Source organism: Camelus dromedarius, chromosome 5, assembly GCF_036321535.1.
Source record: "Camelus dromedarius isolate mCamDro1 chromosome 5, mCamDro1.pat, whole genome shotgun sequence".
Classification (NCBI taxonomy): Eukaryota; Metazoa; Chordata; class Mammalia; order Artiodactyla; family Camelidae; genus Camelus; species Camelus dromedarius.
The window spans coordinates 10,568,117-10,580,907 of record NC_087440.1 but is presented as its reverse complement, the minus strand read 5'-3'; the positions used below and the strand labels follow the sequence as shown (position 1 = coordinate 10,580,907).

The 12,791-nt window shown below is 41.7% G+C and overlaps 1 protein-coding gene across 2 annotated transcripts in view; it reads right to left on the bottom strand.

The window, feature by feature from the left end:
- Nucleotides 1–12,791, bottom strand: part of MNS1 (meiosis specific nuclear structural 1) — a 137,217-nt gene that overhangs the window by 94,313 nt on the left and 30,113 nt on the right. Inside the window, exon 3 of one of the 2 annotated variants that reach the window (XM_064485568.1) lies at nucleotides 2,777–2,927. The gene's annotated coding sequence lies outside the window, so the exon portion shown is untranslated. Of the gene's footprint in view, nucleotides 1–2,776; nucleotides 3,228–12,791 lie in introns of those variants that run through there. The other variant, XM_064485569.1, reaches the window with a different exon arrangement.

The following is a 12,791-nucleotide window of genomic DNA, read 5'->3' as shown; positions in this document are numbered from 1 at the left end:
GGGCTGTGCACAGACCCATGTCAGCAGAGTGCCACGAACTGGAGGGTGCGTGACTAACTCAGCTCTTGGCACCTCAGGGGAAGCAAGCCCATAGGAAGGGGCGGTGCAGACTGTTAACCCGGCCTGGGAGGAATCTGTTGCTTCATAGTCGGAAGGTGTCAGGAATTCCTCAACTTGCTCATCACTTACAAAATAAAACCCAGACTCCTTAGCAATACATTCAGAACTTTTCATCATCTGACCCCTGCTCCCTTCAGCCTCATTGAACTTCTATCCCTCTGCCCTCTAAGGGGCACTAGACTCATTCTTCTGGACCTTTGCACCAGCTACTCCTACTGCTTGGGATGCTTTTCCCCCACTTGTCCAGCAGGCAAACTACCACTCGTTCAGCACAACCTCCTCTGTGAACACCTTCCTTGGCCTTTCTCCTCCTTCACCTGCTCTTCCCCCACACATACACCTATCAGGACACTTATTACACAGCCCTGTAGTTACTTGCTCACATCTCTCTCTCCTGCATCAGATCATGAGCTCCTTGAGGACATGATTCAGTCTTATTTTGGCATCCTTAGAACATGCCTAACAACCACAGACTTCCTATAACTATTAATTGAATGCATACATGCTCCGTCATGGGAATTTGCAGAGATTTTTAATGAGTATCTATCTTTATGCCCAGAGGACCTCTTAAAGATGTTTTGCAAACACATCAATGTATAGTGTTATGGAGACTGGAGTTTCAAGAGAGGGAAGATTGTGAAGCTAAAGAGGTAGGTAACTTTCATCTTGTCAGTAACCTTGCTGTCTCCCCCTTCTTTTTGTGGAATTCCATCTCTGTTCCTCTATAATTAGCAGCAGGCATCCAAGTAGGAGCTACTCTTTCTCAGCACCTCTGACCTCTTGATTTCCCTTAGTGGGTGCTGCTGTGGTTGCCATCCCCTTTGTGCCCTCCTACCCTGCCATCTTCCCTCAGTCGTGCAACTTCATCCTCATCAGACTTAAACCTGATATTCTGATATGCATGTCCTGGGCTAGCTCATTGCTAGATTAAGCAGGTGTGACCTGAGGGGCTCTGATCTTCCAGTGAAGCTTCCTGCCCACAGTGATCTCCCCAACTGTTCTGTTCCCATGATGGATTTTCTCTCCACTATAGTCAGAGAAGTCCCAGACGACCCACACCCTCATTTTAAACATTAAAGACAGTGCCTCGCAGATGCCAACATATTTATGCCCATCATCAGACCATCGCGTTAGCAATCCCATCACCTGGGCCAGGGATGCAGAGGAAGTACTAATGAGGATTAAGGAAATGGCAGGAAGGAAGGGGAAGTTAGGGAAAGGGCCCCTGGATCAGGCATGTGTAGCCCGGAAAGCAGTAGAGGAAAAGCCAAATGTCAAAGGAGAGAGAATGGGCATGGGATGGACCAAGGAGATATTATCCATTTCTCAAATTTATTTCCTGTTTTCCACAGTTCTTCCATTCTTATTATGGAATTCTTACCTGGGCAGCCTTTGCAGGCATAATTTTTTTTCTTCTCTTTGGTCTACTCCCTCATTTTCGTAGACCAAGGGTCAACCCAATGACAGCCTTTTTACCTCTGCGCCTGAGTTTCCGTCATGAAACTCACTCTTTTCCCCACCTCCACTATCCCCAGTAAACGCTCACTGTAAAGTTAAACTGATTGGGCCAAAGGTCAGTCACATTACATTTAAATAAGCACAGGGAATATCAAAAACGCCAGGAAACGCAGTGCAGATGTCTGCAGCTACACTTTGATAAGCCCAGCAGCTGTGGCCATTTGAGCTCTCTCATGGGAATGGAAAAACTAAAATCCATAAAACAATCTTCAAGCAATAATGCTGAGTCTGCTTCTCCACAGAGAATAGGAATCAGTAGAGTAAGACAGCATCAGAGAGCTTGGTACCATGTCTAATTATTTTCTGGTGTGTATTTGTTGTGGGAAATGTAACAGTTCTTGCACCTATTTATCATTTGACCTCGTTCAACAATTCATTACCCAGTGTTATGAATAAAGCCAAAAAATGGGGGTCAGGGTTGGGAGACAAGTTTTTCTTGTCTGTTTGCTGCAAAATGGACAAATGGAACTAACCTTTACAACCACTGAATTGCTTACATACGTCTGAAAGCCACTCCTTTCTTGACCTGACCTACAGGGTCTAAATGTCAGTTTGGCCAATTAAAATGATGTGTTATGCTGGTATGTTTATTCTTTGCCTAGTGAAAAATTATGATTTTAAAAATGAAAAGGCAAAAAAAAAATTAGGACAATTATATGTAATTCTTACCACAGATTGTACTCGAAATCCAGTACCAACCAAACTATCTCTGCTTTCCTCCTCTGGAGGTCCCCGGGAAGGAGTGAAGAAGGAGTCAAATGTAGCAGAGATTTATGTAGGCATTTCCCCCGACTCAATACAAGTTGAATTCAACTGAATGAAAACCCTTTACAAGAACACCGAGTTTACAAAACAGAGTTGTGACTGTCCGTTAATATGACTTCATTAAAGTCATTTAAACTGCTGATAATAGCTTTAGCTGTCAAAGTCCATTTATTGAGCATGTGTTATGTATCAGGCCCTATTCTAGGCAGTTGTATTTATATCCCATATTATAAAGCAAAGTCTAGAAATAAGAAACATGTGACTCAGAAACACTAGTCCATGATTTCATAGCAATAGAAGGGCAAAAGCGGAGGTGGGAACACGGTTCTGTAAGACCCTAAGACCTGCACAGATCCTCTCCTCCATTCCATACCTCTCTTCCAGAAAGTGCCGCCGAGTCACCAGCACGGGTTTCTGATATCCTCGGGCTGGAAACTTTGTCTTTTGAGAGTATATTGGAGAGTCAGCAGCCCAGGGTCATTTGGGGCCCCATCTGCTGCGTAGAGCGAGTGATCAATCCTGGTCTAAATGAAAGATAAAACAACTGTTTAGGAATGAAGCTGCTTTTCTGGTGAATCTCACACAGCTGCCTCATTTTGCTTCCCTTTCACCCGTAACGGGGGGAGTATTTAGGAAAGACATGAATGTGCTTTTCTTAATTGCTTTCCCGAATACAGGACTTCCCCCCAGACCTGCACCTCCACCAGAGGCATTTGTGTGTTTACTGCTAACGGTGGCTCCAAAAGGCATGTAAAGAGTGAAAGAGTTAAGACTCAACTTTTAATATTTAAAATAGAATTTTGCAGAAAGGTGTTAGTGCCAAAACATTATGTTCTCAAGGCAAGATTTTCAAAATTCCTTTATTTCCCCTTGAACATATTAAGAACTAAGTATCGAAGCACCAACTCAAAGAATTTTGTCATATCACAGAGAAGATACTCCTTCCACAAAGGCAGCGAGACCAGGAAGCGTACTGTTCTGTGGTAAGAGCGACAACATAGGTCAGGAATAAGAACCCTGACCCTTCTGACTCTAAGGGATAGTGAGAAGAAGGGAACCAGAGACAGTGGACTCAGAGTTCTTATTTTTTCTCTCTTCTTGGGGCAAAACTTTAAGACAGGATATCTTTGGAAACACCAGTTAAACTGAGGGGCATACACAGTGCAGGGAGGGGTACAGCAGGAAGAGACTAGAGCCTCTGTTCCCTTGTGCCCTGGTTCTGAGTTGGGGGCCTTGAGGGTTTACTCCGGAATCGGTGAGATGACCTCACAGTAGAGACTTGGTGTGGGCCCCTCAGGCCAGGGTTCCAGGTGGAGCCAGTCGGGCTCCCCAGGTGGTAAGGATGCAGGAGGCAGGGTCTACGTGACTGAGAGTTCAGGGAAGCCAAGTCAGCCCAGGGCCTCTAGACCAGGGGTCAGCAAACTATGGTCCATGGGTCAAATCCAACCCAGTGGCCTATTTTGTAAGTAAAGTAAATGCCTAGTCATTTATATATTGCCTATGGCTGCTTTTGAGCTGCAGGGTTGGGTACTTACAGCAGAGACTGTAGAATCTACAAAGCCTAACGCATTTACTATGTGGTCCTTTATGGGAAAAGCTTGCCGACCTCTGCCCTAGACCTTATGAAAGGCTGCAGGACAGGCTGCAATGAGGCAAACAAGGGGTGGTGACTTGGAGGTCAGAGGAGCCAGAGGACACCAAGCAAATCCAGGGAGCTGGACTCCTTTCCTTAGGCATGAGGTCACATAACATGAGCCAGTCCTCTCCCCTCCATACACCCAGAAACTGTCCCGGAGAGAAGGTAGAAAAGGGACTAACGACTAAATGAAGAAATTCAACAGGCTGAGCATTTTTTTTCTAGAGAGAGTGAGTATTATCTAACGGGGAGTTCTAGTATTTCATTAGACTGGCCTGAACGTAGTTTCTCTAAGTATATTTGTTTACACGATACATGGGTTGAGATATGAGGAAGTCCAGATAAGTCATAAAGAAATTAACGTTTTCTCAAACATCACATGTTTTACAACCCACCTTCCGATTTATGGATTATAAGAGCCGATAGAAGCCTTAGAGATACTTTACACCTCTCCTCTCATTGGACAGATAAGGAAACAGTGTTCCAGAGGGGCTATGTTCCTGTCGTTAGGTAGAGAATGAACTGAGACTGACATCCATGTCCCCTGATGCACTGGTCCAAATACTGAGTTTTAGTGAACAAATTCTTAGTGCTGTATCCCCAAGGTCTTGGTAGGAAAGAGAGCAAATATCACAGAAATGAAGAGAGTTTGATATGGGAATTGCTTACAAAGGTGTGGCTAGGATTTAGGTACACTGACAGGGAGGGTGCAGTATGCCAAAGCTTGCAACAGTGGGGAGCTCACACCAGCCAGGGGCTTGGGAACCAGAGGTGGCTGTTCTGAGAGAGATAAGCTTAGAAGAGGGACACCAACAAGAGTGGAGGGGTACAACTGACTCAAAGTAGCCCATTAGGGAAAAACCCAGGGAAATAAGTTTCCTGACTTCACTCTCTTTCTACACTTTCATCTTCCTGCTGATTTGTTTCATTAACTGAATCCAGAGTACACGGAAAACCATAAACTTCAGCCTCCCAAGATACAGAGAGGAGTGGAGTTAGCATCTAGAGAAGAAAATAGGAAAAATTGTGAGCACCATCCTATAAAACAGGGCCTAGAAGCATTGCTGGCATGTGGTAGGTGCTCAACTATTTTTCAAATGAATGAATTGGTTAATTAATTACTCTTTCTGTTGATCAAGCCATCCTTATGAACTTCCATGTGATTCTTGCCAAGTATACCATCCAGTCAACAGACCATCCATTCTTAGTAGAAAATTTATAAAGAGAGACATCTCTTCCCCACAACAGAATATGGCGCTCCCATAGCTACAAGGGTATCAAGAGGTGGGCTTTGAGTTTATACTTGGATTTGTTTTCTATTGCTGCATAATAAATTACCACAAACTTACTTGACAGCTTAAAACAACACAAATTTATTCTCTCTGCGAGTTAGGAGTCCAGGCATGGGTTTCTATGGGTTAGGTGTCTGGGTGTGGGTAAATTGGGTCCTTTGCTCAAGATCCCACTAGGCTGAAATCAAGGTCTTGGCATCCTACCTGTTTGTTTTTAAGAGACACTCTCCACTCTCCCCTCTACGATCCCCTTTCCCAGCCTGCATTCTAGTTCCTGAACACACCAGGAGAATAAAGATACATGGCCTTTCACATTTGGAAAGGGCCCAGGGTCTGGGCTATCACCAGACTTGGTCTGTAGCCCTCCCCTGACACAGGTGTCTGTGATTCTGTGCGAAATGGGACACAGCTTCTCTGGTATCTCAGTCACGTCATTTACTCAAGTGCAGGAGGGCCCCACAGCGCCAGAGTCTAGAAGTTACAAGCAAAAGTGAAGAAGTGGCTGTCACAAGATGATGAATGGCTGCCCTCTGAAGTTTTGATTTGGATTCTAAGTGACAAAACCGGACCAACCAAGGAAACTTGGTAATTTTCTCTGCTGCAGAGCAGCCACCTGGTGAACAGCGCATTGCAACCACCAACCCTTGGCAGAGGTTGGAACAGCAGCTATAATTATAAAGAGTAGGGAAGAGACTCTAAAAATCTCTTCTGAGTGGCAAAAATTCTGAAAATCAAGATAATTACAACACTAGCTCATCCTGATTTGCTTGGCTATTTATAGATGAGGAGAAGCTGATGCGCTGAGAGCTTTCTCTTTTCTTTTCTTCTTTCCTATTTGCATTAAATCCTGGGTGGCTCCTCTCTGAAATGTGTGCATATGCTGAGTCCATGTGAGATGCCACCACTGGCACTTGTCATAAGAATTAAATCCCTCTCAAGCTTGTTTACAGCTCAGCACTTGTCATACTGCTCCCTTGAGCTTCATGGCTGGTTGGGTTCTTTTTTTCCCCAGCTCTGCGGAAGATTTAATTTCTTTTTTGTTTATGTGTGTACTTACCCTTGCAGGTGCAGGAAGGAAAAAATTGCTGTGCCCAGATGTTTTGAAGCTGCAGTAGCATACATACAACTCAGATTAAACAGAAAAATTGCATAAGATAAGGCAGGCGCTTCAAGCACATTATTCTATAGGGTATTTAATAAACCTATCATGTCTTCTTGACAATAAGACTCTTGAATATAACTTTAGGAACAGAGAAATATTTTAAGGCATCACCAGCTCAATTCATTTATAGATGATTTTACAATGAGATTTGTCCTTCTTGAGTGGGGTCCATTACATTCACCCCATTTTCAGCTTAGAAAATACCTTCCCGGAACCAAAGAGTCTGGGAATTGGGTGGAAACATCGCCTATCAAGCTCTCAGTTCATTACTGGATTAGTTAGACCTCAGGGATCATGAAGCCAGATTTCACCTTAATTTTTGGAACACAGCAAACAAAAGCTAAATGCAAACAACCCTCTTGCTGCTCGTTGAGCTCTGTACTAATATGCAAGAGCTCTGCCCAAGTTGCAGATGGATAATGCTTCTGTGGCCCTCAGTTTGGATTTTCCTTTACCCAAGGCGGTGGGCTAACCTGCTCTGTACACAGCAACTGTCAAACGGGGGAAGGAGTTCAGCTCCGGAGAAGAGAAAATGCTCAAAATTCTCCAGGCGCCACTTCACCAGCCTCCAACAATTGTTTCCCATGGCTGCACGGAGGTAGCGCATCACCTTTGGCAATTTAAATATTTGGCATTTTACATATTCCCTCACAGCCAAAGCCTAGATCGAGATGCTTGTCGTGAAGGCCCACACAATGGGCCCACCCCTGCTCTGTAACATCGTCCCCTCAAGTGCCCCGAGCATGTTACTATTTTTACCTTTCCTGGGATGTGTATAAGAGCTCCCAGCTGACCTGCCGGGATGTGGGTTTGAAAGAAAACTTCCATCTCCCTTTGCTCATGAAGCTAAAGACCCTCAGCAGAACTAGGAAAAGAGTGCCAGAGGCCTCTGTTTCTTTGTAGGGAGGAAAGAGGTGGTGCAAAAAAGAGAACAAGAGAAGCTCTCGCACTTTAATCTAACTGCCAGCGCTGGATCCCCACTTGGCCAAGCCTTTCATAGTCAGTTCTTGGCTCCCTGTTCTACATCTGCAAGATCAGAGCTTATTAGCATCATCTCTTACTTCTGCCTCCCGACGCTGCCACCAGAGACTGTCAAAGCCTTAGACTCTACTCCCTGCGAGGCAAATGGCTCTTCCTTAACCACCCAAGTGTGGGTCTTTCCTTGCACTGATAGACTTCTATTCCCCTCGCCACACTGGCAACGCTAAACACGCTCGCCATCCCAGTATCTTCTAGAGCTCTAGAACATGGGGACGGTGTTAGAAGTCTGTATCTGCGCTAATGGGCTGCGTGTGAAAGAGCAGTAGGATCTTGGCAGCATTTGGTTTCATAGACTATGACGGTGATGTTCCTGCTCATAGGTTATTGATCAGTTCTGGCAACAAAATCATCTTACAATTTATAGTTTTGTCTACTTATGTTTTGTCTCTTTAATTTGCCCAAAGCGTCACATTAAACACTAAGTATTCTTAAAGCAGGAAACCTACAGATTCATCCAAAGATGGTGGAACTTTATGAATGAACTCTGTCGTGGTGGTGGTGGTTTTGCTAGTGTAAATAATTTATTACATCTTTATCAGGTAATAGTTATAAATATTTTAAATATATGAACCTTGCACGCTGAAGCTGCAGTGAAGCACCACTGTCCACCACCACACTGTGGGTGATAGGACCACAACCACACCAGCCAATAAGATGCTCGTGGTTAGAGGTGGCCACCTCCTCACTCTAAGTAAAGTGTGAATCCAGGTGAGGATTTCAGCAGCACCAAAGGCCCCTGCTCCCTCCCTCCCCAAATCTTCACAAACACATACACAGATACGCATGCATGCACTTGCCAGATCCAAACATTTATGTAAAACATTGAACACTCCTACTAAAAGTCCAGTGTATTGTGTTGAGAAGTGATACAGTGAAGCTACTGTGTTTTTTTAATATGTTTATCAGATTCCTTTGAGCCTGGAGCAAAGCCATGACAAAGGGAGTCTCTAGCTGGCAGAGTCTGTTAGATCACAAGAGTGAAAGAAGCCAGCAAGGAGTCTGGAGACAGAGGGTACTCTTGGGAAGGATGAAAGGGAAGAGAAGGAGAGAAGGACATTCTATATGCACTTTGCCTGCTTCAAAACTTTGTCTTAGAAATGCCTGGGCCAATAGACAACAGGCAGAAGCCAAGCTAAGGTCAACCAGAAGTAACATCCTTATTTCTTTTTTTCTTTTTTATTCGTTATAAAAACAAACAAACAAACAAAAAACTAATGCCTTTATTTCTGAACCCGCATGTTCAGAAGGGCTAAAGCTTTTAATGCAATTATTTGTGTCCTCTTTTCTGTAGTCTCAACGTATGGTTCCAGCTCATCTCCTGCCACTCTAGTCCTTCCCCAAAACTCGTCATCTTTGAACGTTTCATACAACCCTGCACCTTCGTATCTTGGCTCAGGCTGTTTCCTTCTTCTGAAAGCCCTTTGCCACCCTTCTCCATTTGAAAACTCCTGCCCACCATGTAGAACTGAGCTCAAAGGTGTTGTCTGCTGTGACAGCTTTCTCGGGCCGGTCAGTCTGTTCGTCCTCTGTGTTTCCAGTGTATGTCTCACACGTTTCTAGTCTTGTGTTGGGGTTGTTTGAGAGTTGCCATCCCATCAAGATGGAACTCTCAGAGAGCAAAGATGGCACTTGCTCATCTCTGCATCCTCAGTGTTTAGCTCACAGTAGGCACTCGATATATATTTAAGGGTGAATGAGGCACTGCAATTTTTAAGGAAAGAAGTAAAGAGGAATGCTGGTAAGAAAGTCCCAAACAGGGGTCTAATCAAAATTCAGCCACGTTCTTACAGAGGTTCATCTCTCCCTTCCATTTAACTCTCAACACTTCCATCCTTTGCAAATCAGAGCTATAACCCAGACAAGCAGCAAGGCTTAGAGAAACCACAGGGAAAGTCTTGGGAACCTGATCATTTAAAGATGGATTTGAACCTCAGTGAAGCACCAACACTGCCTGCTCATGTTACTTCTTTGTGCATTCAACAGAGCGCTTACCTCTGAAAACCCGGCTGTGGCTTGAGCTTACATTTCCTTCGTACTTGCTTCAGCACCTGTTAACCACAACACTGAGGCTGACAGTCCTGGCTTCACCTTGCTCTCTGACTGTTGCTATGACAGTGTAACCGCGGCTCTGCAGCTGCTACATCGGCAGCCACTGAAGGGACTGGGGCTGACCTCTGGCCCCTGGGGTGCTTCAACAGTCATATGGTTCTAGGTGCAGCAGAGACCTCCTTTTTTCTGGCTTTCATAGCTCTTTGCTCATCCTGTCCTTGTAAAGTCCATCATTTCAACGCAGTAGCTTATGTGTGTCTGTTGCCCTCCCTGGACAGCAAGGTCTGTGAGAGAAGGACTGTGCTCTACTCAGTATCATTTCTCTGACCCTTATCAGGGCCTGGCATTGGAAGGAAAAAATGAATAATGAATGAATGATTAGTGAATGAATGAAAATGTTCTCATTAAAATTCTTTGTTGGATCCTCTGACTTAAATCATAGCAATTTCTTAGGTCAGACCCCCAAGGCAAAAGAAATAAAAGCAAAAATAAACAAAGGGGACATAAGCAAACTTACAAGCTTTTGCATAGCAAAGGAAACCATCAACAAAATGAAAAGACAACCTAAAGACTGGAAGAAAATATTTGCAAATGATGTGGCCAACGATGGCATAATTTCCAAAATGTACTAACAGCTTATACAGTTCAATATAAAAAAAAAAACCCAATCAAAAAAATTGGCAGAAGACCTAAATAAGCATTTCTCCAAAGAAGACATACAGAGGCCAACAAGCACACGAAAAGATGCTCAACATCACTAATTATTAGAGAAATGCAAACCAAAACTACCTCACATCGGACAGAATGGCCATCATCAAAAAATCTACAAATCATAAATGCTAGAATGGTGTCGAGAAAAGGGAACACTCCTACACCGTTGGAAGGAATGTAAATTAGTGCAGCCACTATAGACAACAACATGGTGGTTCCTTAAAAAACTAAAGATAGAGTTACCATGTGATCCAGCAAACCACTCCTGGGCATACATCCAAAAAAGACAGAAACTCTTAATGCGAAAAGATAGTTGCACCCTAATGTTCACAGCAGCACTATTTACAACAGCCAAGACATGCAAGCAACCTAAGTGTCCATTATCAGATGAATAGATAAAGAAGATGTGATGTATACATATACAATAGAATATTACTCAGCCATAAAAAGAATGAAATATTGCCATTTACAGCAACATGAATGGACGTAGAGATGATCATACTAAGTGAAGTAAGTCAGACAAAGAGAGATGAATATCATATGCTATCACTTACACGTGGAATCTAAACAAATGATACAAAGGAACTTATTTATAAAACAGAAACAGACTCACAGGAATAGAAAACAAGCTTATGGTTACCAAAGGGGAAAGGGCAGAGAGGGATAAATCAGGGGTTCGGGATTTGCAGATACTAACTACTATATACAAAATAGATAAATAATAAGGACCTATATAGCAGAGAACTATATTCAATATCTTGTAATAACCTATAAAGAAAAGAATCTGAAAAAGTATATATATATATATATATACACACATATATATATGTATATACAACTGAATCACTTTGCTGTACACCTGAAACTAACACACTGCAAATCAGCTATACTTCAATTTAAAAAAAAAATTATTTGTTGGAAATTTAATTAAATCACTCTTCACTCCTATCAGTTATTACTCCCCCTGCACCAAAATGATACTTCTGATGTAGTGTAATTGTTTATTTTTTTCCCTTCACCCTGGAAATAAGTAATCTTTCTTGATTAACAACAGCCATGCTGTAAAACAAAAATAGAAGAAAAACTAGATATGGTATAAATCTGCTAACAGCTTCCTCTCCGAGAGCTATCTTTGTACATCTCTACATCACATTTAATAATATTTGATTTCCTCAACCTCTCAGGCCAGTTGGACATGGTGTGCCCTGCTTATGTAGCTGAGTTTACCTAATTTCATTAGCACCACAGATATAATGATGCTGCATTTTAAAAATACTACTTATGATTTTTTCATTTGAAGAATGGAATATTTCTGCTTTTTGGGTCTTGAGAGGTGTCTGGGTTTTTTTAAATTTTTATTGAAGAATATTTGATGTACAATATTATATGTTACAGGTGCACAATATAGTAACTAAGAGCTTATTCCTATGTTTACTAGGTGTTTAAAGGTTTCAAGGCTCACATTCAAATCTTTAATCTACTTTGAGTTGATTTTTCTGTATGGTGTACATATGTCCATTTTTATATATGTGATTTGCAAATATTTTCCCCAGTCTGTGGTTTGTCTTTTAACTTTTAAATGGTGTTTTTTGAGGAGGAAAATTTTTTAATTTTGGAAAAGGCCAGTATGTGATTTTTTTTAAATGGATTGTGCTTTTGGTGTCATAGCTAATAAATCTTTGCCTAATTCAAAGTCAGAAAAAATTTTGCCTATGTTTTCTTCCAGAAATTTTATAGTTTTAGGTTTTACACTGATCTATGTTCCATTTTGAGCTAATTTTTGTGTATGTTGTGAGGTAAGGGTCTATTTTTTTATGGGATATTCAATTATTCCAACTCCATTTTTTTTTAAGATTATTCTTCCCTCATTGAATTATTCTGGGATCCTTGTCAAAACCTGGCTGATCACAAATATGTACATTTATTTCTGGATTCATTGTTCTTTCACATGGATTTGTATGTCTATCTTTATGCCAACGCCATACTATATTTATTTCTGAAATTTTATAGTAAGTTTCAGGATCAAATGAGATAAATTCTCCAGTTATGTTCTTTTCAACATGGTCAGTTTTTGGTTTTGGTTTTTGGCTGTTCCAGGTGCTTTTAAGTTTCATATAAATTTTAGGATCAATTTGTCAATTTCTGCAAACCCCACTGACCTTTTGATAGGAATTTTATTTACTCTAATTGCTTAATTTGGGGAATATTGCCATCTTAACAACATTAATTCTTCCAATTCATGAACAGTATATAGCTTCATTTATTTAGGCCTTAATTGCTCTCAACAATGATTTTTTTTTTCATTGTATCAGTCTTGCCTTCTTACTAAATTTATTCCTATGTATGTAATTCTTTTATATGCTATTATGAATGGAGACATTTTCTAAATTTCATTATTGGATTGCTATATTGATATTGTATCATGTGGCTTCACTTGTTAGTCCTAGTAAGTGTTTTGTTTTTCTTTAAAACTAAATTTCCTGTAATTCCTGCAGGA